Raw genomic sequence first — 20,200 nt, 5'->3', positions numbered from 1 at the left:
TGGCTTAGAGGGGAAGTGACCGGAGAATGCAGAGGTCGGTGGGGTGCAGGAGTGGACTGCGTCCAGCAGGGTTTAGTGGAGCGAGGGGTGTCCGGGATGAGTTAGCAAGTCCTCAGCTGTCTCAGGATGGGGAGGGGTGGGAAGCATACCGGGAGCCCCGAAGACGCTGTGCGTAGAACAAGGGGTGGAGACATCGTGTGTGTCATTGGACAAAGGTCCCTGCCGGGTTCTGGCGAGAATGGAAACACACGTGCAGGCAGCAGAGAAATCAGAGACGGCCCTGCCCTGTGTCTTGCAAATCCTGTGTAAACAGACTATGGTGAGGTGCATTCTGTGCCGAAATCCCTCAAAAAGGACCTTAGGGTTTTTGCTGTTTCCTGATCATTTTAACATTTTAGAATTGGATAGCACAGCGTTTGCCTCCAGGAGGCTGACTCAGGTTCGATTCCTCCACCCCTCTCGGAGAGCCCAGCAAGCTACCGAGAGTATCCCGCTCGCACAGCAGAGCCTGGCAAGCTACCTGTGGCTTATCTGATATGCCAAAAACAGTAACAAGTCTCACAATGGAGACATTACTGGTGCCCGCTCGAGCAAATCGATGAACAACGGGACGATAGTGCTACAGTGCTTCAGATTTTTAATACTGTTAATAATGGCTTCTCGTGTCCATAGTTCATCACCCCACCCATCACCGATGTACCCACACTCACCTCCAAAGGACCCCAACTCAGCTCCCTTTCAATCCTTCCCCCATTTTCAATTGTGGGGATCAGTGCTGCCACTCTGGTGCCCTCAGCCCTGCTTGGAACCTCTCTGTGTCTGTTTCAGTCCCCCACAACAGACCTTATTCTGTAGCCATCCCTCTCCTGCCCGACCTCACCCAGTGCGGCTTCCCCCAGGTCCATCCATGTGGCTGCAAATTGCTTGACTCTGTTCTTCCTCAGAGAGCACATTCCCGCATGTATCTGTACTGCACCTTCCTAGTTGGGCAGTTGGGCTGTGTGCGTATCTTGGCTAGTGTAAGAAACACCAGAGCATTTGCTGTTGTACTAACTCGTTGCCTTCTGCTGAAGGAGCCTTGGGCGCCACCTCCTGGGGTTTAGGTTAATCCAGGCCCTCAAAAACACCTTCCTTCCTTCCTTCCTTCCTTCCTTCCTTCCTTCCTTCCTTCCTTCCTTCCTTCCTTCCTTCCTTCCTTCCTTCCTTCCTTCCTTCCTTCCTTCCTTCCTTCCTTCCTTCCTTCCTTCCTTCCTTCCTTCCTTCCTTCCTTCCTTTCTTCCTTCTCTCTCTTTCTCTCTCTCTTCCTCCTTTCTTTCTTTCTTTCTTTCTTTCTTTCTTTCTTTCTTTCTTTCTTTCTTTCTTTCTTTCTTTCTTTCTTTCTTTCTTTCTTTCTTTCTTTCTTTCTTTCTTTCTTTCTTTCTTTCTCTTTCTCTCTTTCTCCTTCGCTCTCTCTTTCTCCCTCCCTCCCTTTCTCCCCCTCCCTTCCTCCCTCCCTTCCTCCCTCCCTCCCTCCCTCCCTCCCTCCCTCCCTCCCTCCCTTCCTTCCTTCCTTCCTTCCTTCCTTCCTTCCTTCCTTCCTTCCTTCCTTCCTTCCTTCCTTCCTTCCTTCCTTCCTCAATTTCCTTTTTTCTCTTCTCTCGCTTTCTCTCCTTTCTCATCTTTTCTTTCTTTCTTTCTTTCCTCCCCCACCCCCTATGGTTTTGGGGCAACACCCAGCAATGCTCAGGGCTTATTCCAGGCTCTGTGTGCATTCAGGAATCCATCACTCCTGGCAGAGCTTGGGAGACCCTATGGGGTGCCGGGGACGGAACCCAGGTCAGCCTCATGCAGAGCAAGTGCCCTCCCTGCTCTCCTTTGACCTTGGCCCTGGAGCCGCACGCCTGAGGAGCATTTCACTCGAGTCTGTGCCTCCTCCGAGGGACTGAGCATGTTTGTGCATGTGTGTATGTGCATTTGTGTGTACAGAGGCATCTGCAGGTGATGCCAGTGGGTGGAGGGGAGAGAGGGCTGGTCCCTGTCCCTCACTCAGAAGGTGCCAGTTGCACAGATGGGTCAGTTTGACTCCAGACTTGCTTTCAGGGGTGGGTGGCACATGGCAATAGAACGGGTGATTCCACCAAGCTCCAAAGATCGTATCTGGGGGCAAAGTGTACTAGAGGAATCACAGATTGTATTTTTCATGTCCCTGTGACTAATGTTTGCAATTACTAATCATTGGGGATGGTTCCCACTGGAACAGACTCTTCAGATGTTTTACAATTTTTTAAAGTACAAAATGAGTCATGTAGATTCTCCGGGACTTGGTGTTTTACTGTCAGCCCCTCTCCCTCTGAGGAGACCCCGGCAGACTGATGGCTGCCTTTCTGAGAGTGGTGTGTTCCGAGCAGCACCCTGGCACCTGGGCAGATTCTCGCCAGCGCCCCTCTCTGGTCAGAAGGACGCTGGGGTGTGAAAAGGCCCTGCTGGCAGCAGCTTTGCCCGGACGGGACTTCTGTTCCCTGCCAGTGTAGCTCGCAGCGGGTTGGCAGTAGAGAAAAGGTCACCGTTTTCAGGCCGCTCAGAAACCAAATGTTCCTGAAATATGGCGGCTCCTGTGCAAAGCAGTCCCCCGGGCCTGGCCGATTTAGAATCTGCACGTCTGACCAGCTCTCATGTGTGTATGTGTGCTCATGTGTGTGCATATGTCTATGTGTGTCCATGTGTGCGTGTGTATGTATGCTGTATGTGTGTGAATTTATGCATGTGTGCCTGTGTGCATGTGCATGTGTGTGCATGTGCATATGTGTATGTGTGTGCATATATGTGTCTATATGCTCATAGGTCTATGTATGCATGTATATGTGTATATATGCACATATACGCGCGTGTCTCTGCATATGCATGTATGTGCGAGTGTGCACATACATGTATGTGCATGTGTATATGTGTACATGTGTGTATATAGGTGTGCATATTTGTGCATGTGTGTATGTGCATATGTGTGTACGTGTGCATATGTGTGTGTGTGCGCCCTTACATCTGGACAGGTGGTGACAACTGTATGTTAATTGCTGAAGCTGAGGTCTCCTGGGGTAACTGGAGGCTGGGTGAGCCTGAGCTGTGTGACACGAGGAGGAGGCAGCGGAGGGGAGGCAGAGCGAGGCGGGCATTTGCTGAAACTGCGCCACGAGTAGCGTGTGCGGGAGAAACGGGGATCCGGGTGTGTGATCGCCTCTCCCATCCTCTCCTTTCCAGAGGCATTGGACACCCCCGCCCTGCCCAGGAAAACCCTCTGCTAGGAATTTGCTCTCTGGAATCAATGACTCTCTACCGCCACCTGTTGTCCAGTACCAGGCGAGGTCACGGATGGGCCCTGGCCACCACTGACGGGGTTTTGCAGGCCCCGGGATGGAGGGATGGAGCTGTCCGGGGTAAGGAAGCCGCCCTCGCGCAGAGACTGCGGCCAGAAAGGGCCCACGGCCCTGCCCCAGAGCGCGTGCGCGGAGGGCGTGCTCAGTGGCTGATCCTGATGGCCTTGCTTCCCAGTTCCACAGATGCAAGGAAAAGGATTCCAGAGGGGGAAATCGTCTCCCCAAACAACAGTAAAGGAAACGCAGACATACAAGACGGAGCAGTGGGAGGGTGAGGCTTCTGTGAGCGCCCTGGGAGACACACGTCACAAGGGATACCCTCTGGTTTTCTTTTTTCTTCTCTTGGGCATCGTGAATGGCGAATGTGTCCGGCCTTGTTTGTTTGTTCATGCCTCAGGTCGGGTTCATTTGGTTAACATCTGTTAGAACCAAGGTCTTACTCTTAATTGGCACCATCTGGAAAGGGGCGGGAGCGTGTGCGGGACCCTCAGCATAGACCGGAGGCCCGTGCCTTCACATTTGGCAAAAATGCTTGCTCTTCCATGTGTCAAATCGCTCTGGCATCTATATCCGGGCATATGTAAGAGAGAGCAGTTATAGTGCAGTGATGAAGGAAGATATTCACTGGGATATTTGCCTTGTATAATTTTAGGGGAGAAAGTATTTAAGAATGCAGGCTTCCTCCCTCCCTCCCTCCCTCCCTCCCTCCCTCCCTCCCTCCCTCCCTCCCTCCCTCCCTCCCTCCCTCCCTCTCTCCCTCCCTCCCTCCCTCCCTCCCTCCTTCCTTCCTTCCTTCCTTCCTTCCTTCCTTCCTTCCTTCCTTCCTTCCTTCCTTCCTTCCTTCCTTCCTTCCTTCCTTCCTCCATTTCTTCCTCCCTCCCTCCCTTCCTCCCTCTCTCCCTTCCTTCCTTCCTTCCTTCCTTCCTTCCTTCCTTCCTTCCTTCCTTCCTTCCTTCCTTCCTTCCTTCCTTCCTTCCTTCCTCCATTTCTTCCTCCCTCCCTCCCTTCCTCCCTCTCTCCCTTCCTTCCTTCCTTCCTTCCTTCCTTCCTTCCTTCCTTCCTTCCTTCCTTCCTTCCTTCCTTCCTTCCTTCCTTCCTTCCTTCTTTTCTTTGTTTCTTCCTCTCTTTCTTCCTTTCTTTCATTTTTTGTTTTGGGCTCAGGGTTTACTCCTGGCTCTGTGCTCAAGGATCACTGAGGTAAACTTGGGACCACATATGGGGTTCTGGGCATCAAACCTGGGTTGACTGCCTGCCAGGCAAATATTCTATTAGAGTATACTATCACTCTGAACCTGGACTGACTATCTTTGGGGGACATTTTTGGTTGTTGTTTTGGGGCCACATCCAGAAGTGCTCAGAACTTACTCCTGGTGAGGCTTGGGAGATCCTAAGTGGTGCCAGGGATCGAAATCTGATTGGCAATATACTAGGCAAGGGCTTTACCCTCTTACTATCTCTCTGGTTCTTCTGGGGGCATTTTCTGCCTATTGGCAGCACCCAACCAAATATTCCCTGCACCCTCTTGGTTTTGACTGGCTCTGGCTTCCATAACTGAGGGGAGCTCAACTCACTTGCACCCAGTTGCTTCTCTGTGCTCCAACCTGCAGCCCCACATGCCAGGTTTGTGTTTTGATGCATTCGATCTAGTGTTACACAGTAGGAGAACCCACTGGCAAGTACCACTGTGGCCAGAGAGATAGCACAGCAGGTTAGGTGCTCCCTTGCAAGTGGTTGGTCCTGGCTCTACCCCAGCATCCCACATCTTTCCGTGGGCACTGTTAGGAGTGAATCCTAATCACTCCTAGAGCAAAGCCAGGAATAACCCTGAGCGTTGCCAGCTACAGCCTCCAAACAACACAAAACCCCTCAAAAGTACCACTGTGTGCAGTGGAAAAACAGAAATGGACCCCAGCTTTCAAATTAAAATCTGAGATGCACCGAGTGAAGAATGCAATGCACTCCCCCTGTGCCACTTAGAGTCTGGAGCTAAAGGGGCACCCGGCCCCTCCAGCCCTGCCCCCACCAGACTGCTGCCGGAAGCAGAGATCAGTGAAGATTCTGGGGATGGATTCCCATGGGTGTCTTTGCTACGCGGGAGTGTTGCCTACGGTTTCTCATTGCTGGTTTTAACTCAGTGTGGATCTTGCTGTTGTAAACGTGCCGGGAAGGATGCACGCATAGGTGAGTGCGTGCATACGTGCTTATGGGGTACACCAGGGAGGTAATAGAGGTTGGAAAAGTCTCAGAGAGATACACAGACGCCTCACTTCTTCAAAGAGACTCAGCAGAGAGTTCCCCCAGGGGCCTGTAAAACATGAACTTTTTACTGTGGTAACAAAGACTCGCCACTGGCAACAAGTACACTCGTAGAGTTGTGCCACCATGATCTAGGAACCCCAAGAACAGTTGTCATCTTGTACGACTAAAACTCTGTCCCTGTAAAGTTCCAGCTCCACATTCCCGGTCCCCATTCTGTCACTGAGCTTGACCACTCTTGGTACCTTTTCTGGGGCGAATCATCCAGGATAGGGCCTTTGTAAAGTGGCTCATTTCTCTTACCAGAATGTCTGCGGGATTCCTACATGGTGTCGCACATGAATTCCCTTCCTTTTGGGGGGAGAGAAAGAGAGAGGGAGGAGAGAGAGGGAGAGAGGGAAAGAAAGGGAGAGAGGGAGAGAGAGGGAGAGAGACAGAGAAAAAGAGAGAAAGAGAGACAGAGAGACAGAGAGACAGAGAGACAGGAAAGGAAAGTGTCTGCCGTAGAGGCGGAGGGGAAGGAAACCGGGGACATTGGTGGTGGGAAATGTACACTGGTGAAGGGACGGGTGTTGGAACACTCTGATTGAAACCCAATCACAGACAACTTTGTAACTGTGCACTTGCAGTGATTCAATAAAAAATAATAAAAATGAATCAATAAATAAAGTTGGTTCATAGACAACCTAACAGCCGTGTGAGTCATTGGTGAATAGAGTTGAACTCCGGAGAACTTACTGCTGGCTTCCATCAGCTGGGAGGGGAGCTGTCAGACACTCGTAATTTTTATTGAGTCAATAACCACCCCACAGTTCCCTCTATGGAGAAAGCTCATTTCTTAATGAGGGCAGAAAGCACCTCGTAGCTCTGGCAGTTTTCAGCTGCAAGAAAGCCAGGGCTAACTTCAAAACTTGGGAGGAGAAGAATGCCCAACAATTCTGAAGGAAAAAAAAGTGCTGGAATCAGGCAGGAAGGGCTGAGACGCAGTGTGAATATGAATGAGTGATTTGAGCTCTCTGGCCCATTTTCAGAAGACATTGGTGGGGTGGTGGAGCACCCCCGTGTGAAGCAAGGGAGGATAATTGGATTCCTCTGTTAATGGGTAGATGGGATGACAGGGAGAAAAGGCGCAGATTCCAGCTACTGAAAGGAAATGATCCTGCCAAACTCAAGACCAACTAGTGGCCCGTGTCTCAGAGCCAACACATACAGGTCTTATGCATGTCATTGATCTGGAAGGCAGCTTTGCATATGGTGGAGCCTGGGCACTGAGGTCACTAACTAATGTGTGAGTCCAACATGAGGCCGGGGAGTGATCCAGTTAGGCAGCATTGAGTAGTTTCACCAAGTTTGCACATGCTACTCATATTTCCTGCAGCAAGCACTTAAGGGGGGGGCTTCCATTAGGTGGGAATACACACTCGTTGGCTATGACTCTCATAGATGTGCTTGAGTTGAGGATCAGGTATGTGTGTTGGAGCAGGAAGGGAAGCTAAGACTGTTAAAATATGGCGTCTGGAAAGAGTGGTCAGTTATGACTTTAGTTTGTCTCCACTGACATTGCAGTAGAGATAAACAGTGGCTTGGCTGGCTTGTAAGGTTTGAGGCTGGAAGCTCTGAGTAGCCAGGGATGGAGGAAGTTGGCAGTGGCATTCTAAAGCAGGCCACAGATGCTCCCTCCGGGCTACTTCTGTCCTTAACCCGGGATGGAGGGAGACATTAGGGGTGGCGTCAGCCCTCAAGGTTGCTGGTGGGGTTTCCTCATGCATTGACGGAGGGACACAACTTGCCGGTAAGAAGTCGCCTTGCCCGTCTTCTCTGTCACCATCCCACAGTGTCCTCATCTCCTGGTGCATTAGAAACCGACTATCATTCCCCTGGCTGGTGGACTGAAGAATGGGTCGACAGGATGATAGCTGATGACAATGACTTGATTGAAGTCAGACTAATAGAGGGAAAGAGAAACTCTGCTCCGTGCCGGGTTGGGGGAACAGGGATAGAATGGGAAAGAATGCGAGACATGGCTGCCAGGGCAAGACCTCACCCACTGGGCATGCTTAGGGCTGGAAGGAGAGAAGACATTCACTGCTTTGGGCTCTTCCGAAGAAATCCATTCTCTCTGAGGTCCTGCCCTGTGGGAAGATGGGGTTCCTGGCTAAGTGTGGGGGAGGTAGGTAGGAGCATGGCAGACTTGCCCCCTCCCCTCAAAATCCCTGTAAATATTCTCTCAGTTCATGCCCCTCATCCTCTAATTAATCATTGAGACCGAAATTCCCAGACTTTGGCTTCCAGGAGGGTGATGCTTGACTTCCTTGTTCCGACGCAAACCTTTTCTGTTCCCCGTATTCTTTCTGCAGTCTGACTAGATCATTTTTTCTGTGGCCCTTCAACGGCATGAAACAAAGCAGACAACAAAGGAAAGAGTTGGGCAGTGAAAGCGAGGTGCAGGTGAGTGCAGATGGCATATCGGAGAGAGAGACTCTACGCCAAGCCTGTGTGTATTGATTTTCAAGGAGAATGAAGGTGGGGAAACTGGTTTTTCAAAATTGGCAGAAAAAAAAAAGAAATGAACTTGGCCTTTCTCAGGTCTAATTAGGATCCTCTGTCAGCAATCAGAAAATGAACTGTATATAATATCACCAGGGACCAGGTACACTGGTGGTCTCTTTTGCATTTAATAAGATGTCATGATTCAGAGTTGACTCTCTCTGAGACAGGAAAATGAACAAAAAAGGAAGAATCCTTTCTCATTAGACTCTCTCTCCACGACCTCCTGGTCTTATATCTGTAGCATGTTGGGAGGGAAAACCGTGGCTCAGTATGATCTGAGACAGGAGGTCATGTTACATGCTGCCGTGATTCAGGGTCATTTCCGCTGTGGCATCATATATGGATGTTGCTTGCTGATCAACCGTCCTGTCCTGTAATTATATGTATATTTTAGCTTCCAGGCTAACAAATAAGGAAACCAGGAAAGACAGGTTTCTGTGCTAAACAGTTCCCCTCATTTTCTTCCTGACCCGCCACGTGATGAGCAAACCCGTGGCCCCTGGTCCATCTGGACGCAGCCTGGGTTCGGGAATGCGTGATGACAGAAAGCAGAGATGTAATCCATTCCAAATGGAACGTCATCTGGCACTTGGAGATCCGAGGCTGTAAACACAGCTCTCTGGCCTTCCAGGATGTAACACAGGGCAGCATGCAGATGAAAGCCTGAATTTCCTTTGTGAGGCAACATCAGGAATGAAAGTCAACCTCCTCCGGTCTCTGCTTCTCTTCCATGGGCAAATTCTCTTTACTCTTTGTCTTCCAAGCAGAGTGCAACAAAAACTGCTTGTGCTTTGCCCCTTCCGTGGCCCTCATTGCTTATCTCTCCTGCCAATGAGGGGGACAGAACATTTGGAATTCAGATGGACCCTTTGGATTCCCATAAGCCACTCAAGCTCCTTTCCAGATCAGACAAGGCGGCCAGCGGGAGAGTCTGATGCCACACAGCTTGCTTCGATGATTCAGGAATTTCTTCCTCTAAGCCTGGGGTTGGATCAGCAGAAGTCACATTACCCTTCAGCAAATATTTGGATTCTCTGATGCTCGTCCGAGAGCCCCGACTTCCTGAATGGCCCCTCGTTAAGGGCAGCTTTCCTTCTCGTTAAGGGAAGGAAAACAATTAGCCAGTGGATGATATTGGCATTTTCAGTCTTAGTTCCTGAGTTTCTATTTCATTCTCCGCATTCGTTATTGTAAACACACACACACACAGTTGGAATTAGTGAGGGGTCCCAGAGAAATTCAGATGGTGGGGAGGTGGGGCAAGCCAGGCTACACCCAGTAGAAGGTGGGAGCAGAAAGCTGCAATTGTTTGGAACCACCGAGATGAGCAAGGGCTGCTGAGGAAGTTGTTGGTCTTGCCAACCCACTTGGACATCAGTTGAAGACTAGAGTGTCCAGCGGTGGCCACGGTGTGTCACCACCATCCCACCTGCTGTAGGTGGACCAGTCACGGGTTCTCTGCTCAGGGTCTCCCCCCCCCACCTTTTTTTTCTTTTTGTGTCACACCTGGTGATGCACAGGGGTTACTCCTGGCTCTGCACTCAGGAATCACTCCTGACGGTGCTCAGGGGACCACATGGGATGCTGGGAATCGAACCCGGGTCGGCTGCGTGCGAGGCAAATGCCCTACCCGCTGTGCTATCGCTCAGCCCCCAAGGGTCCCCTTTTTCTTCATTACATCCCCAGCCTTCTACACATATAGCTAGATCTTGCCCATAGATGCACAAGAGTGGAGCCATGGACTAGGAGATTCAGAAAGCAATGGACAGAAGGAGAGGTGGCAGGAAGGGAGGGAAGGGAAGAGAATGGCTAGAAGGTGGAGACACATCATCACCCAGGAATCCTTTCCTTTCCACAGCCACCACCTGCTTCCTTCACATTTCACCCTCCAGCCCTCCTTGGCTATGTTGTCGTTAGGAGAAAGAAAGCACCACGTCCTCTGATTCTCAGGTCTTGAGGATTTTTGTCTATATTTGGGGTTTGGGGCCACACCTGGCTGTGCTCAGGGCTGACTCGTGGCTCTGCACTCAAGGATCACTCCCTTCAGGGCCTTGGGGGATTGAATCCGGGTCGGCCAATGTGCAAAGCAAGTGCCCTCCCTGCTGTGCCCCTCTTGACCATCTCCTTTGCTTTCTGTGACAGCTCCCAGACTTTTCAATGTCCTCCTCCTCCATGACACTTCTCATCTCTGCTGCCTGTCCCGGAGTTCCCAAGCCACATCCGTCTCTTCCGTCCTCCTCCAGCTGCTACTTGGTGGCACTTGGGCGGGTTCTAACTGGTTGGTTGACAGGAAGGGGCCTTGGGGCATCGTTGAGAATGGACCAGGGTCTGGGAGTGGGGAAATGTTTTCCTGCCATTCCTGGAAGCTGTGGAGCATGTGGAGAGCCTGGTGCTTGTCAGCAACCCAGATCTGGCCTCTGCCGTGCCTGTCGCGTTGCTCGGGCTTTTTACAGACTGTGTTTTTAGGGACCTGAGCTATAGCACAGTGGGGAGTGGGCTTGTCTTGCATGCCGCTGGCCTGGGTTCAATCCCTGGCATCCCATAAGGTCCGGAAAGCACTACCGGGGGAATCCCAGAGCACAGAGCCAGGTGGAGTCCTGAGCATCACTGGGTGTTGGCCCCAGCTTTTCCACAAATGCCATCATCCAGCCAAAAGCCACTTTTCTTGGTAACGGGGTGATTGATACATGAATGGACACTGGTGTTTCTCTCTCTCTCTCTTCATATTTTAAACATGTGTTTACACATGTGTTAATAATATAGAATAAATCTCAATGAAGATGAAAAGCAATTAAAGTGTGTATTAGAGAGATGTTCTATAGCATATTCCCCCCAAATGAGTGTAAGGTAACCGGAATAAATATTCTCAAGAAAAATCTTTCTGTTCTTGTCATGAACAAGACATGTTTGAAACAGGCTGGAAAACTCTTGTCATTTTTCTTTCTGAAAAATAAGTAGGAACATAGGCAGAATCAATGTCAACACCTCCCCCTGATTTTTGTCCCTCTCTCCTGTGTCTGAAGGCACGTTGTCACCTTCAGGAGGACAAATGGGGACTGGAGCAATAGCACAGTGGGTAGGGCGCTTGCCTTGTATGTGGCTGACCCTTGTATGTGGCGACCCCCTGTGCCCACCAGGAGTGATCCCTGAGTGCAGAGCCAGGAGGAACAGTTGAGCACTGCTGGTGAGACGCCAAAACTAAAAACAAAAAACAAAACAAAACAAAGCAAAAATCCCTAAAAAAACAATAAATAAAAGGGAGGGTGAATAGCTGAGGGAAGAGGGAATCAGAGGACAGAGACTGTTTTCCAGACCTTGACTAAGGGCAAGATGAATATGGGGAGAAAACTTAAGTCTGCCAGTGGCCTTGGTCTTTGGGTTTTGAGGAGGGGTCATGGGGCCACACTTGGGGTGTGTAGGGCTTACTCCTGGCTCTGTACTCAGAGATCACCCCTGATGCCCTGGGGACCCTGTGCAGTGCCAGAGGGAGACCAAGTGTTATTCAAGCACCTCAAGTCTGTTCTGTCTTCCCGCCCCCCCCTGGCTGGGCCTTTGAAACCAGTTCACCCAGTGCCCCACCGGGAAAGGAACTGTGTCTGCAGAGAAAGAGGCGGTGGGTGGGGGGGTGTCGGGGGCAAGGATGTCTCATTATGAAGTCTTGAGGCTTTGAAAAGGCCCCATTTCCAGGAGGTTGGTGTCCTGGAGGCTGGAGACCCAGCCCTAGCAGTTCTAGAAAGTTCCAGAAAGGTGGGATTCCACAGGCACCAGCTCTCGGGAGTATCTGTGGATATCTCGTCTGTGTGGAGATTCTAACAGGCTGTGGGTGGGTGAAGCACCTCGGCAAAACACTCGCAGCCGGGGCATCCTCAGGGTCAAGCTTGCTCGGTTTGGACTAGAGTGGAGGCAGAGACAGGGCACTGATGCATATTTCGTCCATGGAGGATTCTTTGCAAAGTGCCTTTGGAACCTTCATGATGGGCATGGATGAGGCATAGTTTTTTAGTGCAGAAGAAACATTTGAATTTCATATTGCATGGGGGAGGGGTAGGGAGGCTCAGCCACAAACCAGCCATACTCACAGTTTATTCTGGCGGGGCTCAGGGCCCCCTATGCAATGCTGGGAATTGAACCCAGGTCAGTCTCCCCCTCCCCCCCTCTGCAAGCGCCTTAACCCTTTCGCCATTGCTCTGGCCCGAGAGATGTTGTTACTGTATGTCAGCAAGTTGGTGCCCACCAGGAGTGCAGAGGTGAAAGGGAGCAAAGGAGGAGCCAAGCGGGGCTGAGGCGACGCCAGTCGGGTGTCAGCCAGCTGCCTGTCGGCCTCCTCTGGGCACCCCGCCCTGGCTCCTGTCATTTGACGCAGACTTGGGGGGGTCCTTGGCACAAGTTCCAGTGGCTCTCGGCAAGTGCTCGCTCTGGGGGCTGCTGTGATCTCTTGCCTCTTTGAAGGATTAGCTCGGAACAGCAGAATCTGGTTTAGGAAATCCAAGTTGGGCCGCCCTCCTGGGGTTGTCAGCGCCCCTGCCCCTGCCCCCCTCACCCAGATGAAAGCTCATCACCGTCACCGGCACCCTGGCCCTTTCACTCTCCTTCTGCCCCCCAGCGAGCTGGCAGCAGAGCGGGAGACCACGGCCAGACTGGGGCAGGCTGGGCCCTGAGAGTGGAGAGTGGAGTGGAGTCTGGCAGCTCAGGACATAGAGAGGCTGCACGTTTTTGCTGGAGGGGAGGGATGGGAGGGCGCAGCCATAGTGGAGGCCAATGCAGAGCTCCAGCAGGAACCCCCCAAATCACTCAGGGGCTCCCCCTTTCAGAGATGAACTGTGATTTCTGGGTTGTGGCTGCTTGGAGAACGAGGAGTCCAGACTGACCCCAAATGGACACGACCAGTGCGTACGGGATGTGGCCTGCGGTGGGTATGGGTATGTGCCTGCCAAGGGTGGAGGGTAATGTATGTCCCAAGGCGGAATTTAGTGTTTTGGCTACCAGGTTGGTGATGCTCAGGGCTTACTCCTGCCTCTGCACTCAGGAATCATTTCTGGTGGTGCTCGGGGGATCCTATGGGATGCTGGAGATCGAACCCGGGTCAAAGGCATGCAAGACAATTGTACTACTTGCTGTACTGTCGCTTCAGCCGCCCCCTCCCCACCCTGAAGGTATTGTTAATTCCATTTGATCAGTGGAAACACGGAGGCCCCAGGAAATGACACCTTGGTCTGGATTCACATCAACAGCACTTGGCTCTGCCCAGCTCCATCTGTTTTCAGACCTGCTGCCTGTTCCCTCCACCTTAGAACATTTTGAACATTTCTGAGTGTTTGTTTCTGGGGGGTCACATCGGCAGTGCTCAGGGTTTGCTCCTGGCTCTGTGCTCAGGGGTCACTTTGTATGTGGTGCCAAGGATGGAATCCATGTCAGCCGAGTGCAAGACAAGCGCCCTGCCTGCAGGACTATTTCACCAGCTCTGTTTGGCACATCTTTCTCTTTTAGTTGCCATCCCGGAGTCCTAGCCTAGTTCCGTAGCACAATTTTTCGTAGCTAGAAAATAAATAGATGACCGGCATTATCCACAGCCCTGGTGAGCCTCTGGCAGTTGAACCGTCTCTTACCTGCTGGTTCATCAAGAAACAAATCAAACGTACCAAGTACCACTGAGAGGCTGATCTGAAAGACTGATATCCCTTCAGAAGCCGCAAGCCTCCCTCACTATTGGAAATGTCACCAATGGAGAACCAGATAACCATCTCGTCCTCTGATATCACAGCCGTCTGTGTGAAAAACGCAAACACGGACGCGGTGCAAAGTTCATTCTCTCGGTGGCATCGTTTCTTAGATCAGATGGTGGTTAATCTGACATTCTGACACTTCCTTTTCTTTCAGATGGGATGGAAGAATGGACACACCTCTGCTGAAAGGAAGCTGAGCAACCCACCCGGGCTTGATTGATTGGAGGAAAATATTGTGTGTGGGAGGGGTAAGGCTGACTTCAGATGGGCCCTGTCTTGGGCAGATGAAGCACAGAATCGAGGGGCGACCTGGGTGATGGGAGCAAACCAGGTTTAACCCTCATGAGCCTGCAGAAGGGTGTTCTGCGTGACTCGGTAGCTACATCCATGTGCGGTATCGCTGCACCCCCAAACAGCCCAGATGCTTTCGCTCTTCAGGTGTTTGTGTTCAAGAGAATCTGAACTTTAAAAAAAATAAAAAAAATTTTTTATTAGAAACACCATGATTTACAAAGTTGCTCACGATACAATTGTTTCAAGCGTTTAGAGCACCAACATCCAACACCCCCAGCATCCCCAGTGTCTCTCCCAATCCCAACCTGCTCCCTTTTATATGCCCAAAGGCATATAAAAAATTTACTTCATGTTGCTTATTCCAAGAGCTGGGACATAGAATGATCAGAAAATAAATCTGTGAGGGTCAATTAGTGAGAAAATGCGAACTCTGGCTGGAGGGGACTGGTCTTCTATGGTGCTCTGGGTCTTGTCTGAAGAAGACATGTCCAGGATTGTCAGCTGGGTGGCTGGGAAGTTTGGCTGGATGCACGGGCCCCCAGCCTCACCTGGGGAAGGTGCTGTGGGTGGGCGGCTCCGTGACATCTCACGTGTCTTCTGATTCGAGACTCAATCTGAAACCCCCAATGACAGTGACCCAAGGGCGTGTTTCCCCCTTGTCCCCGGTCTCAGACATAGAGAGGATGGTCTGTGCCCAGCAGCTTTGGACAGGACATACCTTGGTGACGGCAGGTCCGGATGTCGAGCCTGTGTCCTCAAGCCCAGACCCTCCCTTCTGGAAATGTGCTTTCCAGTGGTGTCAGGGGCAAGGAGGGGGGCAGCTTTCATCACTCTTAGTGTCTGCTCCCCCCCCACCCCGCCCCATCTCTTCCCTCACCTGCTTAGAAGGTAGAAGGTTCTGGAATCTCTGTAGCAACCATGTTCTGTGGTTTGAGGCAAAGAGCAGGGGGCACAGTCCTATAGATTTCCCCTTCTTGCTTTTTCATTTAGTGAAGGGGCTAGAGAGATAGTATAGTGGGTTCGGCACATACCTTGCACATGGATGTACTTGCATGTACCCTGACACCGGAAATGGTGCCCTGAGCACTGCCAGGGGTGAACCCCAAGCCCTGCCAGGCATGGCCCAGAACAAAATTAAGGAAGAACAGGGATTGATATTGGACACTCTAGTGGTGATGAAAGTGCATTGTTTTAGATAAAATGAAAATGAATGATTTTGAAACCACATGATGTCAACTACAATGAAAACAGAACAAAATGAGGGCCTGGAGTGACAGTACAGTGGGGAGGGTGTTTGCCTTGCACGGGACCATGCGGCCAACCGTCCCTGGCATCCCATATGGTCCCCCAAGCACCGTGAGGAGTAATTCCTGAGTGCAGAGTCAGGAATAATTCCTGAGCAGTGCTGGGTGTGACCACTCAGCCCCCCCACCCCCCCACCAAAGAAAACAAACCCCCAAAGCAAATGCAAACCACAGGAGGCATTCTTACCCACCGCTGGCACAAAAGTCCGTCTCTTCATGGGGCCCAGTAGGCTTCAGAGACCTCTATCATTAGAATTTTCCTGGTTTGTTTTTCATTTGGGGGCTACACCTGGCAGTGCTCAGGGATGACTCCTGGCTCTGTGCTCATAGGTCACTCCTGGTGGGGGGGGGGGCAGAGGGGACGGTCAGGGTACCATGTGTGGTTCCAGGGCTAGAACTGGGGATTGGCCCAGTGCAAGGCAAACCTGCTCCTTGCTGTGCTCACTCTCTGGCCCAGAACCTGCCTTTCACCGTGGGGGTGAATGTAATGTAGCTTCCCCCCCTTCCCCACCCCGGAGGTGATCAAGGATCTCGCCTGGCTCTGTGCTCCGTGGTGCGGGGATAGAGCCAGGTGGGCTGTAGGGCAAGGTGAGTGAGATAGCACCCAGGCTCTCTCTCTCTCTCTCTCTCTCTCTCTGCCCGGGGGTCTGTACCCCAGCACACTCTGGGGCCTTTCCACATGGGCTGGTGCTCACAGAGGCAGCGTGTCCCCGGGGTGGCCCCGGGAGCTGACCTTCTCCCAACCTGGGCACCTCATCTGTACTCTGGGGCAGGAGTGGCCAAGGTGCCTCCCGGTGGGGGGGTCAAGGGGGCAGGGCGGACAGGAGGCGCCGGGTCAGGCAGCACATGCGCCCCAGGGTGATGGCAGCCACATGCTGGGCGCATACGGCCCCCAGGTGCCCGTGCCAGGCGCGCGCAGCCTCCGGGTGCCACAGCTGCACTGCACCCCAGTGGGCCCTGCGACAGACTCCTCGTTAACCAGCTCTCGCCCTCCCAGGTGGCCAAAGTCACACTCAGTCACAGCCGCGTCACGCCAAACCCCATTAAGTCCTCCTAATGACCAGCTCCAAAACGCGTCTCTGGGCCTGGGAAAACATGCCTCTGTGTCAGAGGGGGACCTGATGAGGAGTTCAGGAGGACCCTCGTCGGCGCCTTTGAACATCGGGGACCAGGGGCCAGAGTGGGGTGGCCCAGACTGTTGTTTTATTGCAGTGGCTGCCTGCTGGCCCACCAGGGTCCACAGGGCCCAATTTGCCGGGGATTGGACAAATTTGCATTGATTCCATTCTCTTGTCTCTTCTCTCTCTGTCTCTCTCTCGCTCACTCTCTCTCCTTTCCTTTCTCATTTTTCTTTTTCTTTCCTTCTCTCTCTCCTTCCCTTCCCACTTTCTTTCATCTTCCTTCCTTCCTTCCTTCCTTCCTTCCTTCCTTCCTTCCTTCCTTCCTTCCTTCCTTCCTTCCTTCCTTCCTTCCTTCCTTCCTTCCTTCCTCCCTCCCTCCCTCCCTCCCTCCCTCCCTTCCTCCTCCTCCCTCCCCTCCCTCCCTCCCTCCCTCCCTCCCTCCCTCCCTCCCTCCCTCCTTTATTTCTTCCTTTGTTCCTTTGTTCCTTCATTCCTTTGTTCCTCCCTCCCTCCCCCTCCCTTCCTTCCTTCCTTCCTTCCTTCCTTCCTTCCTTCCTTCCTTCCTTCCTTCCTTCCTTCCTTCCTTCCTTCCTTCCTTCCTTCCTTCCTTCCTTCCTTCCTCCCTCCCTCCCTCCATTCTTCCTTCCTTCTTTCTTTCTTTCTTTCTTTCTTTCTTTCTTTCTTTCTTTCTTTCTTTCTTTCTTTCTTTCTTCCTTTCTTTCTTTCTTTCTTTCTTTCTTTCTTTCTTTCTTTCTTTCTTTCTTTCTTGCTTTCTTGCTTTCTTGCTTTCTCTTTCCACTTTCTTTACTCTCCCTCACCTCTCCTCCTTCCCTCCCTCCCTCCCTCCCTCCCTCCCTCCCTCCCTCCCTCCCTCCCTCCCTCCCTCCCTTTTTCTTTCTCTCCTTTAGTATGGATAAACTTATAGCATAGATTGTAAGACCTGCAGACTTCCAGAGATCAGTGAGTTCCCTGAGATCCATCGCCATGTGAACTCTGCTTACCCCTTTGCAGAATTCCTAACTCAAAGGCCTAGGTGTGGGGTGGGGCCCTGCCCACACACAGCGGTGACCCTGGCAGGCTGGGTGCATTCACACAGAGCAGGAGCCGGCAGGCACTCCCAGATGAGAGCAGCTTGCCAGATGAGCTTTTCAGAGTCCTCTCCCTTAAAACAGTTTCTTTCCATTCATCTTCAAATTGCTGCCTCCCTTTTCACCCCATGTTTTCCTCTTCAGCCTCTTGCTCTTCTAAAGCTGCTCACTCTTTGAGAATTGTTTGCCTTATGTGCTGGTTAGGTTTTTTCCAGGTACAGATTGTCAGTGAAAAACAATGAATTTCTTGGGGCCAAAGAGATAGTCCAGTGGGTGAGGCACTTGCCTCGTACACAGACAGCCTTAGTTTGATCCGTGGCATCCCATGTGGTCTTCTGAGCTACCAGGAGTGATCCATGAGCACAGAACCAGGAGTAAGTCCTGAGCACTGCCGGGTGTGACACCCCCAAACCAATAACATAATAAATAAATGACTATCATTAAATATTGCTAGAGAGGCTGGAGTGATAATAGAGAGGGCAAGGTACTTGCCTTGCATGTAACTGACCCGAGTTTGATCCCTGGCATCCCTTATGGGACCCTGAGCACCACCAGGAGTGATTCCTGAGTGCAGAGTCAGAAGTAACTCCTCAGCATTGCCAGGTGCGGCCCCCAAACAAACAAAAATATTGCTGGTGGTTACGGGAATCCTGGCTGTCTCACTAATTGTTACAGGTGACTTGGGCTAAGCAGGGAATGGGAGGTCCTATAATGCCCTTTGAGGGAGAGTGTCGCCATCTTTCTTGCTTGACCTCCCTCATCTGCCAGAGGAAGTAGTTCGAACTTCACGTAAGGTCCACTTGATCTTCATAGCAGGGGACTGGCCCCCAGTACCCGAGTTCCGGGAGCAGCATGGCCTCAGGTTGGAACGAGGAACTGTCTTGGCAGGAAAGTGAAGTTAGTCCTTCCCTCTGTGTGTGCCCTGGGTTCCTTGTTTACCCGAAAAGAAAAGGATTTCAGGAAGAAGATCGACTGGTGAAGTCAAGGGTCTTTAGGAAATAGGAGGGGACACGCTCTATCACCTGGTGACCTGGGGCTTTCCATCCATTATGCTGGTGGGATGGGGACAGAGAGCACCCCATTGTACTTCCTGCACCCCCTTAGGCCCCAGTGAGCGAATGTTGGGCACTCATTTTGCAGTGCCTAAAAGACTTTTCAGGAGCCTGTGGATTGCAGGTCAATTCACTTAGCTCAACATTGAGCACATTTCTCATTTCTCAACGACTCAACTGTCTCTTCTTTAAAACGAGAGTAACAGGCGTCTCTGCTCTGGAGGGTCACTGTCAGCATTCATCTCCCACTGTTGTCAGGGTTATTGATTTCCTATAATGTGCAGACACTGGCCGGGGGACTGGAGCTATGAAGGTAGAGAGTAGTTTCTGACCTCAGGGACGCTGTCGTCTACGGGGGAGACAGACACGAATCAACTTAATAATTCAAGTGGTGAGTACAGTGACAGTGGCCACCAGTGATGTCATAGGGGTCAGGGAGCACCAGGCAGGGTGACCTGAGGAGAGGGAAAGTAGAGGCTTGGACACAGGGAGGGTTGGTTCAGGCTCTAGCAGAGGACTGAGGAAGAGAAGTGAGGGAGGGTGTCGGTGATAAAGTTCATGACCAGCTCACTGCAGAAGGCACAGGAAAGAACTTGTGGTTTGACTGGAGTCTGACCTAGACAGCCTTGCAAGCTGTGTCCAAGATGGTAGGATAGATGGATGAGAGGATGGGTGGATAGATGGATGGATGGAAGAATGAGTGAATGAATGGATGGATGGAAGGAAGGGTGGGTGGATGGATGGATGGATGGATGGATGGGAAGGTTAATGGGTGGGTGGATAGATGGATGGATGGATGGGTGGGTGGATGGATGAATAGATACAAGTGTGTGTTGATGAGTAGATGGAAGGATGGGTGGGTGGGCGGATGGAATCTGTGTATGGATGATAAGCTAGAAGAATGGTGGGATGTATGTATGGAAGGATGAATGGATTGATGGAAGGATGGATGGAATGAAAGGATAGAAAGATGGATGATGGGGAGGAAGGATGGATAGACTGATGGATAGCTGAGGGATGTATGGAAGGATAGAAGGATAGATGATAGGTGATAGGATGTATAGAAGGATGGGATCTGTGTATTGATGGTAAGCTGGTGGGATGGAAGGAAGAATAGTGGGTGTATGTATAATAGGGTGTGTGGATGGATGGATTGTAGGATAGAAGGTGGTTATATAGGGAGGTGACTATGGCTTATATATGAAATGTTTCTGTGATCATGAGGTGGTACTTGAGATAAGGCAGAGAAACTCAGATGGATTTGGACTAGACTAGTCTACGGAGAAGGGGACATGCTTGCCTTGCACGCAGCCAACCTGGGTTCAATTCATGGCACAGTATATGGTCTCCCAAACTCCACCAGGAATGATCCCTGAACATGAAGCTAGGAGTAAGCCACGACACTGGGTGTGGCCCTTAAATGAAAAAAAGAAAGAGGAATAAAGGGAGAGACTGGAGACTC

Source organism: Sorex araneus, chromosome 6 (genome assembly GCF_027595985.1).
Source record: "Sorex araneus isolate mSorAra2 chromosome 6, mSorAra2.pri, whole genome shotgun sequence".
Taxonomy (NCBI): Eukaryota; Metazoa; Chordata; class Mammalia; order Eulipotyphla; family Soricidae; genus Sorex; species Sorex araneus.
Note: the sequence above shows the minus strand (reverse complement) of the source record.